This window comes from Diabrotica virgifera, chromosome 7, assembly GCF_917563875.1.
Source record: "Diabrotica virgifera virgifera chromosome 7, PGI_DIABVI_V3a".
Classification (NCBI taxonomy): domain Eukaryota; kingdom Metazoa; phylum Arthropoda; class Insecta; order Coleoptera; family Chrysomelidae; genus Diabrotica; species Diabrotica virgifera.
The window spans coordinates 32,354,762-32,381,189 of NC_065449.1; the positions used below are offsets into that span (position 1 = coordinate 32,354,762).

General features: G+C 34.3%; 1 protein-coding gene across 2 annotated transcripts in view; it reads left to right on the forward strand.

Moving 5' to 3' along the window:
- LOC114332141 (PR domain zinc finger protein 1) overlaps positions 1 to 26,428 on the forward strand; it is a 204,395-nt gene that overhangs the window by 57,606 nt on the left and 120,361 nt on the right. The gene's annotated exons all lie outside the window — the stretch shown is intronic.

Below are 26,428 nucleotides of genomic sequence, written 5' to 3' on the forward strand. Positions count from 1 at the left end.
TATTTGAAATTTTAAATACCAAATACCGGTATTGAGATTTTGGCTCGGTATTGTAAGCCCTACTACTAAACATACTTATATTTTAAAATAGAAGTATCACAGTGAGATAAACATTTGTTATTACGAATATAGTTATTACACTATCACCTATCACCCCACATACTCCTATTAAAAATATATAATATACTTTTTTACAAACATACTCTGTCATCGAAACTTCGAGTACATCATAACGTAATGTTCGGTGTAGTATGTTCTAGCTTTTTCCACGGCTTGCTTACCTTTCTTTGGGATTAGTAGGACACTGGGGCAAGTTCATTGAACTCTTTGGTTCACTGTTAGTTGGTCGGGTCTATCGGCGTATAAGCAATAGATGGAATGGATTAGATACACATTCTACGACGATTGCGATCTCCACTTTAACAATTAACCGTTAATTAATGCTTTTGGATTTGGATTTCGTTGAGGAGGTCCGAAAAGAATGGTTAGGTTTGATTAGTATTATCATTTGTTTGTTGCTAGTATAAATCAGATAAAATAATTCTCTTATTATCAACAGTTACATTTAAACTAATTTTTTTATTATTTAAAAAACACCTCAGCGGTATCTTGGTTATTTACAGCTAGTTACAAAAGATTGGACCAACGAGCAAATTTTTTCTATGAACAATTTTAAAACTAATATTTGTTGAAGTTCTCCCGAATGGCATTCTTAAATTTTTTAAACCGGCTTAGACATTAGATCTGCTAAATTTGCAGTTACTCGAGTGTTATGGGGACCTATTGGGTTATGAAGATTAGGTCATAAAACCAAAAAAAAGTTCAATTAAATTAGGTTTTCCATTTTAGATGGGACTTTCCATTCTTTAATTTAATTTTCCATTTCCAACAATTGCTTTATCCGATTATGGCGCCATCTATCCATAATTCGAAAAAATGTCTCGAATAAAAGTTATTTGTTTTTACGTAAGGAATCCAAATTGCAATAAAAAATGAGGGCTCCTATTTAAGATTTTAAAGTAACCCACCACCCCCCACCTCCGGGGGTGGTCGTGTTTGATGTCATTTGATAGATTTTAAAAAATATTGAACATTTATTTTTCAAAAGACTAAGTTTTCACTCTAATGGCATATAACATATGCTGGAATATGGTTCGGCTGTATTTTCGTTTTGCAACGAAATTGAAAATGGTTATTCATTTTTGATTTACATTTACTCTGTGTGGAGTATGAAGGGAACCAGTCTCGTTGGAACTTTACCGCGCTGAGCAGATGTGACGTGAATTGTAAATTGTAGAATTCCCTCATCTTCCTTAGTCTCAGCATCCGTATGGCTTGCAAATTGTAGAAGCCTCGGAGGTGTAACCAGAGAAGGTTCCCATTGTTTTCATTCTGGTGGGATATGTTATATGCCATTAGAGTGAAAACTTAGTCTTTTGCTAGCAGTTGCCGCTAGGGCATCTATGCCATTTCGTTCGTTGCAATTCGGGACTGCACGCTGGGGTTTGTTTTGGTTGGATCAGGGAGAGCAGCATATGTGCCTCCTGATGAGAGACTAATAAGTTTCGAAACCGGTAGAGGTGCTTGCAGCACTCTCTGATTGGACTGGAATATGGTTCGGCTGTATTTTCGTTTTGCAACGAAATTGAAAATGGTTATTCATTTTTGATTTACATTTACTCTGTGTGGAGTATGAAGGGAACCAGTCTCGTTGGAACTTTACCGCGCTGAGCAGATGTGACGTGAATTGTAAATTGTAGAATTCCCTCATCTTCCTTAGTCTCAGCATCCGTATGGCTTGCAAATTGTAGAAGCCTCGGAGGTGTAACCAGAGAAGGTTCCCATTGTTTTCATTCTGGTGGGATATGTTATATGCCATTAGAGTGAAAACTTAGTCTTTTGCTAGCAGTTGCCGCTAGGGCATCTATGCCATTTCGTTCGTTGCAATTCGGGACTGCACGCTGGGGTTTGTTTTGGTTGGATCAGGGAGAGCAGCATATGTGCCTCCTGATGAGAGACTAATAAGTTTCGAAACCGGTAGAGGTGCTTGCAGCACTCTCTGATTGGACTGGAATATGGTTCGGCTGTATTTTCGTTTTGCAACGAAATTGAAAATGGTTATTCATTTTTGATTTACATTTACTCTGTGTGGAGTATGAAGGGAACCAGTCTCGTTGGAACTTTACCGCGCTGAGCAGATGTGACGTGAATTGTAAATTGTAGAATTCCCTCATCTTCCTTAGTCTCAGCATCCGTATGGCTTGCAAATTGTAGAAGCCTCGGAGGTGTAACCAGAGAAGGTTCCCATTGTTTTCATTCTGGTGGGATATGTTATATGCCATTAGAGTGAAAACTTAGTCTTTTGCTAGCAGTTGCCGCTAGGGCATCTATGCCATTTCGTTCGTTGCAATTCGGGACTGCACGCTGGGGTTTGTTTTGGTTGGATCAGGGAGAGCAGCATATGTGCCTCCTGATGAGAGACTAATAAGTTTCGAAACCGGTAGAGGTGCTTGCAGCACTCTCTGATTGGACTGGAATATGGTTCGGCTGTATTTTCGTTTTGCAACGAAATTGAAAATGGTTATTCATTTTTGATTTACATTTACTCTGTGTGGAGTATGAAGGGAACCAGTCTCGTTGGAACTTTACCGCGCTGAGCAGATGTGACGTGAATTGTAAATTGTAGAATTCCCTCATCTTCCTTAGTCTCAGCATCCGTATGGCTTGCAAATTGTAGAAGCCTCGGAGGTGTAACCAGAGAAGGTTCCCATTGTTTTCATTCTGGTGGGATATGTTATATGCCATTAGAGTGAAAACTTAGTCTTTTGCTAGCAGTTGCCGCTAGGGCATCTATGCCATTTCGTTCGTTGCAATTCGGGACTGCACGCTGGGGTTTGTTTTGGTTGGATCAGGGAGAGCAGCATATGTGCCTCCTGATGAGAGACTAATAAGTTTCGAAACCGGTAGAGGTGCTTGCAGCACTCTCTGATTGGACTGGAATATGGTTCGGCTGTATTTTCGTTTTGCAACGAAATTGAAAATGGTTATTCATTTTTGATTTACATTTACTCTGTGTGGAGTATGAAGGGAACCAGTCTCGTTGGAACTTTACCGCGCTGAGCAGATGTGACGTGAATTGTAAATTGTAGAATTCCCTCATCTTCCTTAGTCTCAGCATCCGTATGGCTTGCAAATTGTAGAAGCCTCGGAGGTGTAACCAGAGAAGGTTCCCATTGTTTTCATTCTGGTGGGATATGTTATATGCCATTAGAGTGAAAACTTAGTCTTTTGCTAGCAGTTGCCGCTAGGGCATCTATGCCATTTCGTTCGTTGCAATTCGGGACTGCACGCTGGGGTTTGTTTTGGTTGGATCAGGGAGAGCAGCATATGTGCCTCCTGATGAGAGACTAATAAGTTTCGAAACCGGTAGAGGTGCTTGCAGCACTCTCTGATTGGACTGGAATATGGTTCGGCTGTATTTTCGTTTTGCAACGAAATTGAAAATGGTTATTCATTTTTGATTTACATTTACTCTGTGTGGAGTATGAAGGGAACCAGTCTCGTTGGAACTTTACCGCGCTGAGCAGATGTGACGTGAATTGTAAATTGTAGAATTCCCTCATCTTCCTTAGTCTCAGCATCCGTATGGCTTGCAAATTGTAGAAGCCTCGGAGGTGTAACCAGAGAAGGTTCCCATTGTTTTCATTCTGGTGGGATATGTTATATGCCATTAGAGTGAAAACTTAGTCTTTTGCTAGCAGTTGCCGCTAGGGCATCTATGCCATTTCGTTCGTTGCAATTCGGGACTGCACGCTGGGGTTTGTTTTGGTTGGATCAGGGAGAGCAGCATATGTGCCTCCTGATGAGAGACTAATAAGTTTCGAAACCGGTAGAGGTGCTTGCAGCACTCTCTGATTGGACTGGAATATGGTTCGGCTGTATTTTCGTTTTGCAACGAAATTGAAAATGGTTATTCATTTTTGATTTATTTTTCAGTTTTTCGATCTGACGTTCATTTTGCGAAATATTCGCTTTTTTGTTTGTGAAAATTTGTGACTCACCCATTTCCATACGCCCCGTTTAAATCGTCAAATTTTTGAAGTATACACTATTCTGCATGTACTTAACTTACCTTATCTTAATCTGTCGATTTATAGTTTTTCTAAGGATAGATTTTTTTTCGGACCCCCCTTATCTAACTCCCCTGTATTAAGAGTCCATATATGGTAAAGGTACACTTACAGGGTACAAGGGTTCTTCCCATGTGATTTTCTGACGCGCTCGAGTAACTGCAAAAAGCCTCGATTGCAAAATAGCAATGAACAGTGAATATGCATAGCATGGCTTGATGATGTGGTGGAAGTTATATCAGCGTTTTGTTGAGTTTTCTGCGTTATTCTTTTAACTTTTAGATTTTTAGTCTGTTTTTATATAAAAAATAGATATGTATTTTTATAACTGTTTAGCGACGTATTAGTATAATATAATATCAGCATTGAAGTATAATATAATATAGTTCGTCCGCTATAACTTTTCCCATGCGTCACGATTCATTTTCAAACAAATTAAGTCAAAACATAAAGTGAAACGTACGCCCATGTGTGTAGTATATAGTATACAGTATACAAAGTGTATATACACATCGACGTTTGCTTCACTTTATGTTTTGACTTAATTTGTTTGAAAATGAATCGTGACGCATGGGAAAAGTTATAGCGGACGAACAATATCAGGATTAGCATTGAAGGCCGATATGATCAACCAATAAAAGAAGATGTATTTGGTGATTTTTCTAATGACTTTCTTGGGTCTGAATCTGTCTTTTTAGTTTACTTCTCTTGGTTTAAAAACAAACCATAGCGAGAACAAAAAACATCTAGAAAAAGCAAATTGAACAAATTGAAGTTGAGGAAGCCTGAAATGGTGGAAACAGCTGTCCAGCGATTGTGCAACCCTCTGAATCGAAAACAAGCAAAACCATTTATTTTCTTTTCTATCTTTACTCAGATTTGAGTACTAGAAAGTTCCTCTTCTGTCCTTTTCCTAGACGAATGAAAACGGAATGTGATTGCAAGGAATCCTTTTTGTTTTCTATATTCGTCGTCTGCGGTCTTATAAATTGTTAAAGTCGCAGATTAAGGATGTACCAGAAAGAACTTTCAACACGATTAGTTTCAGATTTAAATAACTATTTACCATTTTAATTTTATTGAGTGGTGAATTCTGCATTTGAGACTCTTCAATTTGTTAAGAGATGTCGCTGTATCGCGTCCCAATGGGAAATTCAATGATTTTTGAAGTTCCCCTTAAATTGTTGGTTGAGCTGTTTTTCGATTCAGAGGAGTGCACGCTAGCGCTGTTGAGGAAGCCTGAAATGGTGGAAACAGCTGTCCAGCGATTGTGTAACCCACTGAATCGAAAACAAGCAAAACCATCTATTTACTTATCTAGAAAAAGGTTTCCAGAAATTTGATGAAGAAGCAAGAAGATACGGACTGACAATAAACCAAACAAAAACTCAATATTTGGAAAAAGAGGAGCCGTAACACATATTAGAAATCATATCAAATTGAAAGGAGCAGAGGCTGCCTATAGTTTTGAAAATGTGTCAGAATTTGAATACTAAGGAGTAACCATCACGAACACGGGAAAAGAGAGACAAAGATTAATGAAGGGAAGTAAACCGATAGGGTCGCTAAATACAATATTGAAATCAAAAATGTCTCAAGAATCGCTAAATTACGAGTCTACGAAACAGTAATCAGAACGACAGTGATGTATGCAAGCGAAATGTAGATTATGAAGCATCAAGAAGAAAAGATAATAGAGATATGGAAAAGAAAAGTGTTCAAAAGAATCTTCGGAGGAATCCAGAAGGCAGAGAATATTTGGAGGAGACGAACAAATAAAGAAATAATGAGGATGTAAGGAAAACCAATAATTACGGCAAAAATTAGGATGGCTTGGTCATACTATACGAATCACAGAGAAATGGAATGTTAAAACAATACTGAAGGTGCATGGGAGATCTTGAATATTAAAACAATACTGGAGGTGGGAGTAATGGAGAAAAAAAGAATGTGTGTGTGTACTTTGTACGCACGTAAGAAGTTATACTTCTATTATATAATTTCAAAGAAATAAATATACTTAGCAGGTTATTTGTATTTAATTTAAATATTAAACTAACTTTCTTACATACCACTTTTAAAAATTTTTGATTAAAACGATAACAAAAATTAAAAAAAAAAGAATTTGAATCGTCCGGGATTTGAACCCGGGACCTCTCGATCTCCGGTCACACGCTCTCCCACTGAGCTATATTCCCTTCGCTTTGACAGGTTACAAGATTTCTCATACATACTGACTAATAGACCAAGTGAAGTATACAAAAATACTTTAAATATACTTACTAATATTATAAAATATCTTATTCCCGAGGAAGACAAATCCAAAGACACAATAATTATATTAAATAATACATTTACTAAAAACACTAATATAATATTCTGTTAATGACTTATTTGCGCTGATACATACATACTTGAAAGATTAGCAACGAACTACATACTGTCTGTGTGCGCATGCGCCCGGTATTATAAAATTTCACTCTCGATCGTAAAGAAGTATAACTTCAAAAAGAAGAGGACATCCAAAGAAGAAATGGTTGTAAGCCGTAAAGCCAGACTTGTCAGAAATAGGCGTGAGATATTGGAGAGAAAAGGCAAGGGACCAGAAGAAATGGAGGGAAATAATCAAGATTTTGAAAGTCTTACACTCAAGAGGGAAGAAGAGAAACAGCGGCTCTGATAATTATTGTGATACATATACATATAGATATTTTTTTATTTGGCAACAGTGTTTCTTTCGGAACACTTTTTGGCGTCATTTTGGTACCATATTTTTTATTCTTGACCTCATAAAGTTTGTGACATTTGTGTATTATGTATATATTTAATATTAATACTATTTAACATACGGTTAAGACACTCTTGTAATTTTATCAAACTAGTCCGTTTAAAAATTTTATATTTTTGTTTTTTTTTACAATTTTAACAAGGTTTGCATAAAAACATTAAAGTAGGTACTGCATCTATCATAATTTTTCACCAAACTCCAAAAATATTGCATTTTTGCAAAACTTATATTGATAATTTTTATAACTCCAAATGCCACAAATCCAAAAAATCTCTTAACAGTTCTACAAAATTTTTCATCAATGAAATACATCTTACAACTTTTCATTGTCAGTCAGTAACAGCATTAATTTATCGAGCGAGCATTTTACAAACCAAAAACATTTGAAAATACTTAACTGCATAAAAAACTCCTTCTGTTGCGAGGTGCAAGCATGAAATTTTGATAGACAATCTCATTTTCTTGTTGCAATTGAACGATTTTTCATTGTTATTATGCACCTGAGCTTCTCTTACAACACGCAAGTCTTTTCTCCTCGAGAAGGAGAACACAAGTCGGCTATGAAGGCGTTGTTGCCAGAGTGTTTCTGGATTTGTCCTTGAAACAGATTCAACCGCCCAAATGTTATACTAGGGGAAGTAAAAAGAAAATAGTTCATAGATGGTACAAAATATTGTTAATAAATGAAAATGTGTACTTAAACTTGCCGTGTTTGTTTATACGCCAGTCAATGGGAGTAAGAATAGGATATTACTTCCGAATTCTATCCTACTGCATGGATTTTAATGAAATTTTGGGCCTAGCCTCTACTTATCTCCTAATTCAAAGTCTACCCTATGCCGATGTGTGCTCTTATCTTGGGGGTGGTTCCCACCCCTTCTTAGGGGTGGACAATTTTTTGGTTAAAATTACCACGGAATTCGCTAGAGAACCTAATTCTAAGCAAAAACTGTTCTATTTTTTTTTTGGAAACAATGCTTTTTGAGATATTCGTGGTTGAAAATTGGCCATTTTCATTGAAACATAATACGTTTTCGAGCGGTTGTTTGCGAATACCTTAAAAACTAAGCATCTAACTAAAAAAACTATCTAAACCATCTAACTTTTTTATCTTTTTCATCTTTTTCATTTTTACTCAGTTTGAGTATTTAGAAACTGTCTTTCGGTCCTTTTCCTTGACGAAGGGAAGGTAAATGCGTGGCCTAAGTGTCCTCTATTTGCTTTCTCCTACTTTCATCGTCTCTTGTGATTATATATTGTAAAATCCGGAGATATGGGATGCAGCCAGAAAGCAGTTTATTAACGAAAAGTCTTGGATTTAAAATATTGTTTATTATATTTTTATTTCAATTATTCTAGTTGTTTAAAAGGTAGTAAACTTTGCATCTGGGGCTTTTCGTTGTTTTCCTCGTAATACGAGAGATGTCGCTGAATTGCGTCTCAGAGGTGGGTTCATTGCATTGCGATGGTTTGCCTTAAATTGGCAGAATTGTTTGTATTTCCTTCAGAGTTGAGACTTCTGAGCTTCACCGATGAGGCATAAGGATGCTGAAATAGCTATATGGAGATGGTGGTCCAACTCTGAATCAAATATAAACAAAACCTGCCTTGATCTTTTTTATCTTAAAAAAACTATATTAAACATTTTTGTAGGTTATAAAAAAACAAAGAGACACGTGCCTTCATAAATCTTCTAGTTATAATACAAAAAGAGATATGGTAGGTTAAAATACATAGTTTGTTTTTTGGTACATTCTCAAATTGGTGTATTCAACTTGAAATAACAGAGAAACGGTCGATTTTAGTTGTATAATACTGGCTAATACCTCTTGTAGTGCTTAAAAAGACCTTTAAAATGAGCTGTATTAAAGGTCCAATACATTAAAACTAAGCGAGATATGCTGCAAACAAAATTGATAACTAATGTATTTTAAGAAAAAATGAGAAGTAATTTTAACCCCCATCCACCAAAATGTAAATGTATCGTTTTCCTTCCACAATACCGTTTATTATAGTGTTATTTCTATGTTTAAAAAGTTGGACGGGTTTAAAATGAATGGTTTTTGAAAAAAAAAAGATCAAATTATAGAGAGCATTTTTAAATTTTCTTAAATATCCTCATTTTTCTCCATGTAACTTGAAAATGATAAGAGATATAGTAATGAAAATTAAAAAGAAAATTTTTACCTGAAAAAGCCCTACATGTGGCATCTTTTTTTCGTATCTCTTATCTTTTTCGAGTTACATGGAGGAAAAGGAAGATTTTTAAGAAATTTAAAAATGCGCTCTATAATTTGATCTTATTTTTTTCAAAAACCATTCATTTTAATCCAGTTCAATTTTGAACTTAGAAATAACACTATAATAAAAAGTATTGTAGAAGGAAAGCGATGTATTTAAATTCTGATGGATGAGGGGTTAAATATACTTCTCATTTCTTCTTAAAATACATTAGTCATCAACTTTTTTGCAGAATATCTCGCTTAGTTTGAATGTAATCGACATTTAGTATTGCTCATTTTAAAGGTCTTTTCAAGCACTACAAAAGATATTAGTAATACACCTACATACAATCGACAGTTTCTCTGTTATTTCAAGTTGAATACACCGATTTGAGCATGCAGCAAAAAAACAAACTCTTCTTGCCTACCATATCCCTCTTTGTATTTTAACTAGAAGATTTATGAAGGAACGAATCTCTTTGTTTTTTATAACCTACAGAAATATTTAATATAGTTTTTTTGTTAGATGCACAGTTTTTAAGGTAATCGCAAAAATCCGTCCGAAAAGGTGTTATTTTTCAATGAAAATGGCCAATTTTCAACCACGAATAACTCAAAAAGTATTGATTTTTCAAAAAATAATCATAGAATAGTTTTTGCTTAAAATTAGGTTCTCTAGCCTGTTCCTTGGCTATTTTAACCAAAACATTTTTCATCCCCGAGAAGGGGTGGGAACCACCCCCAAGATAAAAGCGCACATCGGCATAGGGTAGACTTTGTTTCTTGAGCTACTCCCTACTTACTGTGAAAATATCAAGTAAATCGATGTAGTAAGATGGAATTCGGAGCCAAATACCCTCATTGACTGCACTATTAATATTTAGAGTGCAGCCGATTTGAAAGTGTTTTTTTTTTGATAAACTATTACATAAAGATTCTGAAACTGCCTTCTTGTGGCATGTTTTCAAAATGGAAAGTCTTTTTCAAAAAATTATAAATGATCTTAACCTAAATAATTGGTGGTGGGCGGTGATGCCAAATTGACAGTTGACTTATTTGTCCTCGGTTTTATAGGTATTTAGCCATTTAGCATTTAGTTTTGAGGTGAAATTCTGAGGGGTGTTATTGTTCTCCCGGGTTGATATCAAATTCTGATCTTTTTGACTTGTTATAGTCAGTTCTAGATCATGTGTCTCTAATCTGCAATTAACTTGTTAATATTGGAATATCCTTATTGCTGTCTTCTTCTTTGAGTATTGGTAACCAGATCTTACTTTATTTTATTGATGTGTGTGCTATACATTTTTTGTCATTTAATAAGATGAGGATTCTTCTGTGCTTCTTTGATTTTTTCGTTTTGCTATCTGTTTCTTTCATGTCTATTATATATGTTTCTTTAATTATTCTTCTTCTTCTGAAAGATTTCTTTAGTTCTATAAATTCAAAGTATTGTTTCACTGTGAATAATGGTCTTGTAATATGCTTCTTCGCCTCATAAATCTGCTTTTTGATTCTTCTAGTTTATTTTCGATTGTTGGCATTATTTTATTAAGTGTTTGTCCAAAAAATTTATTTTGTAACTACATATACTTATTTAACTTTACTATTGGGAATTAAATAACAATATTTTAGACGTTTTTGCTTCCAGCTTATTCTGGAAATTACTAAGTAAATGTAATTTATTTAGCAAACTTTGTTAAAATCGGTTAGACTGAAATTATCTCTCGTGACAATTTTAAAATTTATGTTGTTGTGAAGCTATTTCCTTGTGGCATTTTTATAATTAAGTATTTTTATGGGAAATAAGCCACAATTTTACTAAAAAATGAATTTATTAACGTTTCGAAGCCCAAATCGGGTTTTTATAATATACGTCTGAATTGCCAATATAAATGAGTCAGATTAAATAAATTATTAGAACAATTTTTTTACTTAGCAACAACATTTTTGTTTATTTTAATAGTATTTTGTATTTTGACAACGAAACCCGATTTGGGCTTCGAAACGTTAATAAATTCATTTTTTAGTAAAATTGTGGCTTATTTCCCTTAAAAAATACTTAATTTTAAAATTTAGTCCTGTCGCCAGTGGGGATACAACGGCCTCCTTAATTCAGATGGACTTACCCAAGTTTTTTTTTGTATTTTGACCCGTAGAACACGAATTTTTTGGGTAACAGTTGATTCGGATGTCGATAAGATTATTATAAACAAAGAACTTGAGGAATTACATAACAGCGATTTTTAGCAAAACGAAACATTTTTTTGTATTTTTTGGGTGATTCTCAGCAAAAAATGGTCTTACTAATTTTTTCGTAGGATGCATAGTTTTCGACATAAACGCGGTTCAACTTTCAAAAAATCGAAAAATTGCAATTTTTGAACCCGAATAACTTTTGATTGAAAAATAAAATAGCAATTCTGCTTACCGCATTTGAAAGTTCAAGTCAAATTCTATCGGTTTTGATTATTTTCATTGCTAAAAATTAATTTTTTTATTGTTAAACACAGCTATAAACACATAGTGATTGCATGATGTTTTCAATGCATTTCTCATTTGAAATCGAACGAGTAGGCGCGCATACATACAATTTCTACGTAGATTACGTACATTAAAACGCATGCATTGGGCACGGGAAACGCTATGTGTCTATAGCTTTGTTTAACAAATAAAAACTTAATTTTTAGCAATGCAAATAATCAAAACCGATAGAATGACTTGAAGTTTCAAATGCAGTAAGCAGAATTGCTATTTTGTTTTTTAATCAAAAGTTATTCGGGTTCAAAAATTGCACTTTTTCGGTTTTTTGAAAGTTCAGCCGTGTTTATTGCGAAAACTGACCATCCTACGAAAAAACTGGTAAGACCATTTTTTGCTGAGAATCACCCAAAAAATACAAAAAAAATGTTTCGTTTTGCTAAAAATCGCTGTTATGTAATTCCTCAAGTTCTTTGTTTATAACAATCTTATCGACATCCGGATCAACTGTTACCCAAAAAATTCGTGTTCTACGGGTCAAAATACATAAAAAAAACTTGGGTAAGTCCATCTGAATTAAGGAGGCCGTTGTACCCCCCCTGGCGACAGGACTAATTGTCCGACCAAATATTTAATTATGTATGTTATATCAAACGCTCACTAATTAAGCAATACACATATCTACATTAATATAATATATTAATAACACTTAAGTTATCAAATATTCAGATGGGTTGAGGTTTATGACCTCCCAGTGAAAAACACTCAAAACTGTAAATTTTCTTTTTTTGCAAAAGTGTGACCAACATATTCGTGGTATTGGAGAAATGGCTTAGATCGGGCAACAGCGCACCAGACAGGTGGGAGTAATAGTAGGGGAAAATCGTAATGTGCCGGTCAATGAACTCTTGGTCCCAATGTTGACATCCCGGTTAGGCCAACAATTCGGATGTGAAGAAGAATCTAACCAATAAGGATCTCATTTCTAATATTTATTTTATTAGAAAAATCTGAGTATAATATAAGAATAGAATATTAGATTCTTATTATTTGCTACAGTTTCCTGTGTTGAAGATTTGTGTTAATTATCAGTCCATGGCGAGTTGTTAATTTGTAATTCATGCGTACTGTTATATTTGAGCATAGACGTGCAAATAATTTATTAGAAGGACTGATGTGTCGTATATAATATAGCAATCTTATCCATATCTTGAGAAGATAACTTTATAGACTATAGGGATGTATGGATGAAGTAGACCTTTGGCCTCTACTTATAAAGATGATCGCCCCAGAAAGTGTCTTTAGGACAACATGGACTCAGTATCTAAAACTCGGTGACCTGACTTGACAACTATAGATTTTAAAGGTTGAAATAATGTATCCATGAATATGACTTAAAGTGGTATGTTTCAAAAATAAAATTTAGAATTTACAATAAGTATTATTCAATACTAACCAAATAAAATCGCCTTAATCACACGATTTGTTCTCATGGGTTTTCCTACTGGGTCAAAAAGAGCAGCTAGCAGGAACCGCACTGGTCCTATCAATAGACTGTCTATTGTCCTCTTCTTTTTGTTACCCTTCATAATGATGTAGTGATGGTATTTTGGCCATATCCTTCTTTTATGGGGTTTTTGTTCCAGAAAATGAGTAACCAATCATGTTCTTTATACGGCCTGACCATAGCGAGAAACATCAGTTTTTACCAGTTACATTCTTTCATTAAGTTTGACACCCATAACAAAATTACTTTCTTATTACAAAAATTTTGTTGAAATTATCAACAGTTTTGCTAAAGAAGCTAATATTTCTTCTATCGGACGCAAGCCCTTCTGCCCTGTTCCCTGTCCTATATATAATATAACCAAGAAGAAGCCTGGCGGAGGATGTACGATAATGAAAAAATAAAAACCCAATTTAGCCTACAAGGAAAAGGAAAACAATCCAGACCAAAGAAGGAAACTTCAAAATTCTTGAAGAAGTCTTGAAGCTTCATAATGCTAAACTGGGAGAAAATACAGTTATACCCACTTAATTCCCATCGTCTGTAACAGCAGGACAACTGTTACCCGATGCTCTAATATCTGGAGAAGGCCTTTTCGGAGCCTTACTAGGTAATCAATGTATACCCCGAACCGGTGGCGCCCAAAATCCCGACAGCCAAAATCCCGACAGCCAAAATCCCGACAGGCCAAAATCCCAACATGCAACAATCCTCGCCTAAGTAAAAATTCCGACCACTACATTTTGAATATTTATTGTTTCCTGTTCAAATGCAATACCAAATCATATTATAGAGTATTGAAATTGAAAAATTATTACTTACTAATAAGTACGGGTACTAATTATTATGTATTTTAAAAGAAAAAATTATTTAAACACTTCATTGTATAATATAAAAGCTATACTTAATGAAATGGAAGGTTGTAAGTGACATGATAATATCTATTATATGAAAGTAAACTTGAATTCAGGATTTGATTATACATAATATATTATTAGACTGTATATTGGCAACAAAAATAATTTAATTCATATATATAGTCTGTTCGCTAAACTCAGACGCAACTGTCTAGATATTTTAGTAAAATTGGCAAAAAATAATTACTAAATAGTTAATAATCACTAAGTAGTTAGTAATTTTGCCAATTTTTGCAAAATCGGCAAAAAACAAAAAAATTATCGACTAAAATATCTAGCCAGTTGCGTCTGAGTTTAGCGAACCGACTATACCCATGTTAGAAATTTTATTTAGAAAATTAGTTCATATTAAATGGTAAATACTTTTGTTTAGTAACACAAAATAAGAACAGATGGCCATAAACAAAAAGCAAGAAATACATGTACCTAATTATATGTTAAAAAGAAACTTATCAAACCTGTCGGGATTCTGGCCTGTCGGGATTTTGGCCTGTCGGGATTCTGGCGTGTCGGGATTTTGGCCGTCGGGATTTTGGCTGTCGGGATTTTGGGGTAGACCCACTCCGACCGAACATACTTCAGATGGCGGTATACAAAGGACCAGGGAAAGGCCGAAGTACCACGTATATATACAATCTGCAAGGCCTCACAATACGGGACATAATATACCTGTAAATGCAGTTTTCCGGAATTTTTGCCTCTGATATTTGCCTCATTTTAAAAATAAGAATAATATCTCAAGTTCTCAATTTTGCACTATTCCTTGAGGACAATATTCCGTCGTGTTAATAAGCAATCCTGAATAATTATTAGCAGATTGATACCTCTATGAAAGGTTGTCACTTAAACTCCGCTCCAAAATGGCGTTTGAAAATGGTTGTGATTTGTTTAAAACTTGTTTTTTTAATAACATTGCCGGGATTAAAAGAAACAGATCCAGAACTGCAAACTTTCTTAAGAGAAAAAACATCACTGCAAATGAAGAAAATACGCTTTTCCGAAGAAAACGTAAGTTTGTACTGTGACATATCAACATCTACAGCCAGACCATTTATACCGAAACCATTTCGAATGACAATTTTTCGCACCATGCATAACCTAGCACATCCCGGAATGAACAGTTCTGTGAAGATGATCACACAGCGATATGTTTGGCCATCCATTAAATCAGATGTGAGGAAATGGACTCGAGCGTGTCTACAGTGCCAAAAATCGAAAATATCGCGCCACATTGTTTCGCCTACTGGAAGTTTTCTACCATCTTCCAGCCGATTCAAACATGTCCACATAGACATTATAGTGATGCCGATTTCAGAAGGAAACAAATACCGTCTAACATGCGTCGACCGTTTCACACGTTGGCCAGAAGCCTTCCCGATGCCTAATCAAGAAGCAGACACAGTAGCCAGAACATTTTTTTCTGGTTGGATAGCTCGTTTTGGCACTCCCAAGCGCATCACCACAGATCAAGGCCGACAATTCGAATCGCATCTCTTCAAATCAATCTGCAAATTAAGTGGAACTACCCATTTAAGGACAACCGCCTATCATCCTCAAGCCAATGGTTTGGTAGAAAGGATTCATCGACAGTTAAAAGCAGCAATTCGATGTCATGAAAATATTCGATGGACCGAAAGCCCACCTTCAGTGTTACTGGGCATACGAGCAGCGTGGAGAGAAGATTTAGGTACTTCAGCCGACGAACTCGTGTACGGAGAACCATTGTGTTTGCTAGGTGAACTATTGTTTTCGTCGCAAAGAAACACCGACGACAGTGCTCACATTTACTTAAAAACACTTACAAACCATTTCGAAAATCTCCGTCCTAAGCAACCGTCGCATCATGGATCCAAAAGCACCTTCATTTTCAAAGACATGAAAACCACCTCTCACGTTTTCGTCCGCCGCGATACAATCAAAAGCAGCTTAGAAAACCCATATCACGGTCCCTTTCCAGTTATTAAGCGAGGAGACAAGACTTTTGTAGTCCGTGTAAATGGAAAAGAAATAACAATTTCCTTAGACAGATTGAAACCTGCGTACGAGCTTCACGAAAGTATCCATCACGAGCCAGAAAGAATGATAGTGTCCAGCAAAACTAACACAGACAATGAAAACAGCAAACCGAAGAGGAAAACGAGATTTACTGGAAGTTATCAAGAAAGTGTCGGTTAACAGTGAATTCAGTGATTTTTTTTCTCCTCGTATAAACATTGCGTTTTTTTTCTGTTATTTTCATTTTTTTCATCATATGTGTATATTATGTATTAGCTATTGTCTTATTCTCTCAAACGGGGGTGGTATAGCGATACGCTTTAATTACTATTTTTGCTAAAATTTTATTAACTTTTCTCAAAACGAAATAACATTTAATATACAAACTATATGCTAACAAGGGCCGTTAAGTTAAGAAACGAAAGTGTATCCCTAAGCAGATTGTATAAAATTAATGTTTTTTTCAAGGAAACACTAATAGATTCCGAGGCCAGATTGCCACACTCTTTATGTCAACTTCTCAAAATACAGAAAGTTTCTCATCTTTCTCAGTCCTTAATCTCTTATAGGGATGTGGTGACACTATCAAATTTTTATAATTTCTTTTCATCGTTCTCTGGTCTGGGCTAGTTGTTCGGCATCTTGAATTCCTCGGTTGATCAGTGTTTTGTTTGATCCACCCAATTGCTTGGAGATCTTCCCCTCGGACTTTTTTTAACTTTGCCATCGTATCTTCATACTTCCCGCATTACTGAATTATTTATCTTCTTGTAGCAAACACAAAAATATATCAGTTATGCCAACCGGGTAGAACCGAACCTGTATCTACCATCAGCAATGTTTTTATCCTTAGTACAGAGTAGTGTAAGTTGTAATGTTATTTCAAAAATGGTAAATTCCTATACTTTTTGATGATCCCCTTTGTGCTAATGTTGGCTATGTTTCATCCAAAAATATAGCGAACCAACATTCTTCTCTCTTTTGTTAAACTGACGTAACAAACGTCAACGTCCTCGACTAGTTTAAGTAACATCGACTCGACTCGAAGAAAACTTTTTAACCCATAAGTAGGCTAACGCTCTGCTCGCTTAGTTGACAACTTTTCGATCGGACCGGTAGATTCCTTTCATTCATAAACACATGATTAGCTAGTGAATGCATCGTAGTCAGTCTGTGAAGAAGATTGACTTAAATCAGGTCAGTATTGACGAACTGACCAATACGCGTTTGGCTTTCGCACTACTGGCCTTTTGGCCTAAAAACGTTCAGTTGACCTACACTATACTTAATTTTCTATAAACACTTATAGTATAGTCAAGCTTGATGCAGTGGCGTAGATTATTTACATAACTAGCTAGTTTAAATGCAATTTTTAAGTATTTACAAAAATTAAATTTGAAAAACGCTCCAAAGCAGATTTACCAATTAAAATGAACAATTATCTAAATTTACATTAAACACTGTAACAATTCTTCATCTTCTATAACCTATACAATCTTTGGTTTGAAGGCAAAATGCCAAAATTTACATCGGAAAAATAAGCAAACTCTTTAAAAAACCTCATGTATACTAGCGCTGAAACTGTTGTAGATTAAGATTACTAGAATAATACTAGATTATAGTAGGCAGGTCTTAAAAAAGTATACAGTACCTACAAACGGCTAATTAATAATAGTAGTAGAACTAATAAACAACTACATTCTCTCATGATATGTCCATATTTCTTCAAGAACTGTATTCATTATTATCATCAGCCCGTTTAAGTATTTTGCAGGACATAGATCTGCCCTGATTGTATACAGAGTATGTCTTTCTTGACATCGTGATATCATCATCTTTCTTGACATCGTGTAGGCAGCCTTCCTTTAAAAATCCACAAAGAAAAATATAATACAAAAAAGAATGTGTGTGTACTTTGTACGCAAGTAAGAAGTTATACTTCTATTATTATGATTATTTGTATTTTATTTAAATATTAAACTAACTTTCTTTACCTACCACTTTTAAAATTTTTTTATTAAAACGATACCAAAAATAAAAAAAAAATATGAATCGTTCGGGATTTGAACCCGGGACCTCTTGATCTCCGCTCACACGCTCTACCACTGAGCTATATACCTTTTGCTTTGGCAGGTTACAAGATTTCTCATACATACTGACAAATTTAATAGACCAAGTGAAGTGTACAAAAATACTTTAAATATACTTACTATTATTATAAAATATCTTATTCCCCAGGAAGACAAATCCAAAGACACAAAAATTATAATAAATAATACATTTACTAAGAACACTAATATATCCTTTTATATGATATAATATGACTTATTTGCGCTGACAGCGCTGATACATACATATCTTGAAAGTTTAGCAACGAAATACATACTGTCTGTGTGCGCATGCGCCCGGCATTATAAAATTTCACTCTCGATCGTAAAGAAGTATAACTTCAAACGACTAAGATCCTTTATAAAAGGTATATGTTTAAAAATCCCTAAAAAGGGCTACATCACAGAACTAGTTTTCGATTGGATGACCAATCATCATCAGTGCTTACGTGATCTAACATGCTAACCACCAAAATACAATATTATAAAAATATATGGCAAAAACCCTTTAAAAGTGGTCCGTCCAGGAAACATAGATGAAAAATGTGAACTTAAACATGGATGTTCAAACTATTCCATGTAATATGTTCTAGGTACCATCTGAGCTCTAAATCGACTTGTTTACATATTATTGACTGTCTGGTGGCAAGTGACGATGATATGGGGACTCTTGAACGATGACATGACAGAAGTCTTCCTTCCTTTACTTCGTTTATCTGCTCTTGGTCTTCATTCGGATAGCTTCAGTGTCCACCTTCCATCCTTCATCCTTGCTACATGGCTCGCCCATCTCTAGTTCAATCTGCAAGTTCCCTCCACAACATCTGTAACTCTGAACGCTCCATCACTCTTTGTGCGATTCTTAGTTTTGACGCACTGTTTTTAGTTAGGGACAGTGTTTCTGCACCGTATGTCATTACTGGCCGAATACACTGATCGATACCTTTCCTCTTCAGATTAATAGGCATGTTACCGTCTTTAAATACATTTTTAAGAGCTCCATATGCTCTATAAAAAGTGTACCTACTTGTTATGAGTATTTATAGTACAATTACTATCAGTACCTATTAGAGATATAAGAGATGTTTGGTAATAAACCAAAATAAAACAAAGTACCCAATATGCTTCAGAAAAACAAATACTTATTATAAATAAACAGAGATAAAAATTGACGAGTATGAGTTCGAAAAGCTAGAACACTTTAGGTACATGGGGTCTTCGTTAATGGAACTAATGACAGAAGCATGGTAATCAATGAACGTATTCTGACAGGAAAAAGAACTTACTAGAAATACAATGGGTGGAATGCATAAAATGTAGTACCTGCTAATGCTTCAAGTATGTACTACATTTTTATTGTACTAATGCTTCAAGTATATACTAAGCATTAAATGCTTTGTAGGTGTAATAACACATATAAAGCATTTGTAAGTGTAGTAATGCTTTGTAAGTGTAGTAAAATCTTCAAAAATGTAGTACATACTTGAAGCATTAGCAGGTACTACGTTTTATGCATTCCACCCAATGTCATAAAACTAGTTCTGTGATGTAGCCCTTTTTAGGGATTTTAACAAATTACCTTTTATAAAGGATTTTATCGTTTTTACTTAGTTTTTATGTCGTGGTCTACTTATTCCCTAATTTTGGTGTACTATCTCAATCACGAACGTCACAAAAAACCCCTTATAATTTTTATATTCACCCCTGCCCTCACCCCTTTGTCGGCCACGCAGCGTTCCGCCCTTGGACATTTTACTTAATTACGTCATGACCTACGTATTCCCAAATTCAACATATCCCCGTATAGTTTTTCCATAGGACCATATTTTTTGTTTTAATATCAATATAGGATAATTGAATTATATTTTGTCAAAACCTGTACAGTGTAGTTGTACACTGATTTTTTTACTCTATAAAGGTTGTTAAATAATAAAATGCTCCCAGTATTTGTAAAACCTAGTTTATTTCGTTCTACTATTGCTAAATTATGAGGAAAACCCAGTTTTGTTTTTAAACTGTGGAATTCATAATGGTAGGGGAGCCCAAGCGGGGATTTTTGCAGTTACTCGAGCGCGTAAGATTATTACATGGGAGAAACCTTGTACCCTGAAAATGTACCTCTACCATATATTGGCTCTTAATGCAGGGAAGTTCGTTAAGGGGGGGGGGGGTCGAAAAAAAATCCATCCTTAGAAAAACTCGAAATCGTCAGATTAAGATAAGGTAAGTTAGGTACATGCAAAACAGTGTATATTTCAAAAATCTGACGATATGAGCGGGGCGTAAGGAAATGGGTGAGTCCCAAACTTTCACAATAAAAAAGCAAATATTTCGCGAAATGAATGACAGATCAAAAAACTAAAAAATACGTGCTCAATATTTTTTAAAAATCTATCGAATGATACCAAACACGACTTCCCACGGAGAGGGGTGGGGAATAAATTTATTATTTTAATACGAATCCCGCGATATTTCGCGAAATGAACATCAGATCGAAAAACTGAAAAATACACTTATTCAATATTTTTGAAAAATCTATCGAACAGCACCAAACACGACCCCCACGGAGGTGGGGTGAGGGTTACTTTAAAATCTTAAATGGGAGCTCCCATTTTTTATTGCAGATTTGGATTCCTTACGTAAAAATAAGTAGCTTTTATTCGAAACATTTTTTCGAAGTATGGATAGATGGCGCTATAATCTAAAAAAACGATTGTTGGAAATGGAAAATTAAATTAATAAAAAAATATGAAAAAAAAATTTTTAAGAAACGCTTTTCTTTAGTTACGAGTGACTAAAATTAAAAGATTAACGAAAAAGTAAAAAATAAAAAAAATTGAAAAAATCTAACACATCCGTCAAAGAAAAGCGTGGCGCGTGTTCATCGAATAAACGGTTTTCGCCCCACGCTTTTCTTTAACCAATGTGTTAGATTTTTTAATTTTTTTTTATTTTTTACTTTTTCGTTGATTTTTTTAAAAATTTTTCAATTTTAGTCACTCGTCACTAAAGAAAAGCGTTTCTTAAAAATTTTTTTTTCATATTTTTTTATTTTTTACTTTTTAGTCTTACACTTTTCAAACATTAAAATATATCGTCATGTTTATTAAAATATGTATAAAACATATACAGTGGAACCCCGTTAACTCGGATTAATCGGGACCGCGGCCGATCCGGGTTATCGAAAATTCGGGTTAGCCGGAGAAAATGGTAAAAATTATTAAAATATGGTATGCTTACAGATAAACTCCGTTATAATTGGCACACAGACACTTGTAAACCACGTTCGCGTTCCACACATACAAAGCGTCGTCGAGAGCCTCATTTTTAGCTTTCTTAGCTTTGCACCGATTGTCCAAACTGTCTTTTGTTATCATTTTGAAACAAAAACAACATTTTAAGTTTTATTGCCATTACGTAGACAAAAAATCACGCAAACACAACAAAATCTGAATATATTTACGCGGAACGAACAATGAGACTTTACTACACACACACAATACCGTCTCGCAACGAGAACGAACTTATGTTATTTAATAAGAGTAAAGACTAAGACCATTGTTTGAAAAATAATTTTTTAATAGTCTTTTCTAAACAATGCTAGACAGTTTCAAGTAAATAAAGGATACTACAGATGCCTATTGGTTTCGATAACACGAGAATGAGCGTTGTCTGCCACTCTGTGTACCGTGGTCTGCCATGCCAGTTATTTTTACTAAGGTATATTATGTATCAAATTACACAAATACGCATTATCTCTCATTGTATAATGTGTTTGACATTGAAAATTGAAACGAATGAACTACATAGGAATTCGCTAAAACGACAAATTTTTACGAAGAAAGTTTATTATGATAAATAAAATTAGCCTGAAAAATATAAGATATTATAGTATTCGAACAATATGTTTATAAGGAAAGATAGAAGAAAATATTTTAAGATGTTGAAAAGAAATTGGAAAATCCAGCATAAAGGACATACATTTTTATTGTTGTAATGTTTGTCTGATAAAAATCGGTCCGGGTTAGCCGGACTTCCGGGTTATCGGGGGCCGACTTATCAGGGTTCCACTGTATTTATGATGTACTAACATAAAAAGTAGTCGGAATCGGCAAAAAATTTGAAACTTTATTATTTATTATTGAAGCATAACTTAAACAATTAACGTGAAAAGTGAAATTATGTATTGTTCATATCATTAGCTATACAATCCGTAAAAGTTTCAAGTTTTTACATTGTAAAAAACAAGAGAATTTAAGCGTTTTCCATTAAAATCGTTTTTTTTATTTAAACAATTAATAAACATGAAAATTTTTTTTATTGACTATTCGTGTATTGTTCCCGCGAATGCATATGTCTGCAAATTTTCATTCATTTGCATTGAAGAAGGCAGTCAAATTAACGTCTAAAGATTTTACGCAAACTATTGAACTAAATAAAAGCGTTTAAAAATGGAAAGTTCCCACTAAAATGGAAAACTTTACTTAACTTTTTTTGGTTTTAGGACCTACTATTCACAACCCAATAGGTCCCCATAACGCTCGGGTGACTGCACATTTAGCATACTTTGCTCCCCTACCATAAATATTTACACAAATTGTCCTACGAACTATAATAATTAATAAATTGTATCTATCAGAAAATTGCAAAAACTATAAAGGATTGTGTTTACACTTCATGTCTGAAAAGTGCATTCATTATCGATCACTATAAGGAATAGCATGCAAGAAAACTCAGGTCGTAAACACTATACAAATCGTTTTCATAGATAACATCTTTACTGTGATATTAAAACATCGTAAACGTCAACGGAGGCTATTACGATAATTAGAAAACGAACAAAAACTTTTGATAAATGATTTATGAGAAAACAAGAGCTCGAATACATTGCTGATTTTTATGGATACGTTCAAGAATTAAAAATAATTAGAAAACTTAGACGTATTTAAACAAAGAAAAAGATAAACTTTGTAAAAATTTAATTAATCATAAGAAGAGTATTATGCACTCTTTTTGTTCTTTAAAGACGTAGTCCCTACAATAACAAGAAGTGGACTTCACTTAAAATGCGACATCCTAGAGCAGCGATATTTACTCAAACTGCCTATCTTTTATATTTTAATATTATTTTTGTACAAACTCGTATAACATCCACAATAGTGCAGCCGATATGTGAAACAATTGTGCATTTAATGATAGAAGTAATATAATTTGGACCACAAATACTGCACATATAAAGGTTCAAATTTAGATATAAGGCCAGCTTAGATTTTGCATTTTACAAAAATGGCGAGGATTCAAAATGGCGACTATACATATGTGACTAATAGCACGTTAACTTTTGAACGAGACCTCAGATTTCAACCAACTTTGGTATATAGGTTCTATTTTTGATTTATAAGATCAAGGTCGTGAACCAGAAAAATCGGTTTACCAGAAGTTGTATTTTTCCTGGTTTTTATGTAAAAATATGCTGTTTTTTTTTCAATTCTTTCACCCTGTATGTATTAATTTTTCAAAGAGTTAATACCGCCATTGAAAAGAGCGTAAAAATATTTTTTAGGAAATATTTTTATCTTTTTAGTTATGTTAATTACCATTTAATAAATGCAAAACGTATCTTCACATGTACCTATATGCGACAGATTCGTGCAAATATTATAAGATTTATTGTGCATTTAATGGTCGAAGCATATAATTTGGACCACATATACTACACATATAAAGGTTCAAATATAGATACTAGGCCATCTCAGTTTTTGTTCCTTTTACAAAAATGGCGGGCATTCAAAATGGCGACTATACATATGTGACTAATAGCACGATAACTTTTGAACGAGATGCCAGATTTTAACCAAATTTGGTATATAGGTTCTTTTTTTGATGAATAATATCGGTTTACCAAAATTTGTGTTTTTACGGTTTTTTTATGTAAAAATATGTTGTTTCTTTTTCAAGTCTTTCACCCTGTATATATATTTTGAACTGTTCAGTTGTGTTAATTACCATTTAATAAATGCATAACGTATGTTCACATGTACCTATGGGCGGCAGATTCATTTTGAATGCCCGCTATTTTAGTAAAAGACTAAATGTGAGATGGCCCCATATCTAAATTTGAACCTTTGTATGTGTAGTATGTGTGGTCCAAATTATATGCTTCTACCATTAAATGCACAATAATTCTTACATTATTATTTGCACGAATCTGCCGCACATAGGTACCTACATGTGAAGATACGTTATGCATTTATTAAATGGTAATTAATATAGCTAAAAAGTTCAAAATATTTCCTAAAAAATATTTTTACGCTCTTTTCAACGCCGGTATTACCTTTTTGAAAAATTAATATATACAGGGTGAAAGAATTGAAAAAGAAACAACATATTTTTACATACAAAAAAAACAGTAAAAACACAAATTCTGGTAAACCGATTCTTCCGGTTCAAGACCTCGATATTATTCATCAATAAAATAACCTATATACCAAATTTGGTTGAAATCTGACATATCCTTCAAAAGTTATCGTGCTATTAGTCACATATGTATAGTCGCCATTTTGAATGCCCGCCATTTTTGTAAAAGGAACAAAAACTGAGATGGCCTCGTATCTAAATTTGAACCTCTATATGTGGTCCAAACTCGGGTCCAAATTATATGCTTCTACCATTAAATACACAATAATTCTTATAATATTTGCACGAATCTGCCGCATATAGGTACATGTGAAGATACGTTTTGCATTTATTAAATGGTAATTAACATAACTAAAAAGTTAAAAATATTTCCTAAAAAATATTTTTACGGTCTTTTTAATGGCCGTATTAACTTTTTTAAAAATTAAAAGAACCTATAAAAAAAGAAAAAAAAAAGAAGAAGAATTAAAAGAAATAAAAAGAACCTATATACCAAATTTGGTTGAAATCTGAAGTCTCGTTCAAAAGTTATCGTGCTATTAGTCACATATGTATAGTCGCCATTTTGAATCCCTGCCATTTTTGTAAAAGGCAAAATCTGAGATGGCCTCCTATCTAAATTTGAACTTTTATATGTGTAGTATATGTGGTCCAAATTATATGCTTCTATCATTAAATGCACAATTCTTATAATATTGGCACGAATCTGCCGCACTATAATACGATAGTAGGTACATAGGATAGTACAACAATCAAATTTTGTATAAATATTGTAGTTTATATCACTAGTTTACTGCTTTTAAATATTTAATAATCACTTTGGCACCGCGATTTAAAAATATTTCTTTCAAATTCTCTATCCATCTAATTAGCCTTCTTCGTTCAATCTATGGACATAGGCCTCCCCAGTCCTTTTCCATTCTCTGTCTGTTCTACAGTTATCCACCTAGAGCCCATGTGCTTCTTGATATTATCTGCCCACCTCATTTGGTGTCTTCCTCTGCTTCGTTTCAAATTCTCATGGATTCCAAATCTTTTTATGGACCGTGTAACAGGCACTCCACTCGCATGTGTTTTATTAGCGGGGTCTCGCAAGCATAACACTCTGGTTGAGGATCTCATGTCATCAGATGTCGATGTGTGAGGTGACGATAACCAAGCCGCAGTCGAGTGATGATCATCTGAGAACAACGATTGGTGGAACTATCACACCCTGGTTACCATGTTCGTTTTATCTCAAATAATTTCACCTCTTTTTGTGCCATTTGCTATTCCAGACCTATATGTCAACTATTTTGCTGTGGAGATATGTCAGCTATTATAAATAAAGAAAGGAAAAGCGGTAGGACCAGATGATATTCCTGGGGAAGTATGGAGAGCATTGGGAGAGACAGAAACAAGGTGGCTAGCAGGTCTATTTAATAGAATTATGGAAGTTGGACAAATGCCAGACGAATGGAGAAGCAGTATACTGGTACCTGTTTGCAAAAACAAGAGAGATATACAATAATGTACAAATTACAGGGCTATAAAACTGCTTAGCCACACCATGAAAATACGGGAAAGAGTAATTGATAGACGGATACGTGAAGAGACCGAAATATCCGAGAATCAATTTGGCTTTATGCAGGGCAGATCAACAACAGATGCAATTTTCATTATAAAGCAGTTGATGGAAAAATACAGGAGTAATGAAACAAACGCTCATATGGTATTCATTGATCTTGAGAAAGCATATGATAGAGTTCCTCGAGAGATTCTGTGGTGGGCACTCAATAAGAAAGGAGTCCCTGGTGAATATGTAAAGATTGTGAGAGATATGTATGAGGGAGTAACGACTAGTGTTAGGACAGGTGTGGGAGAGAC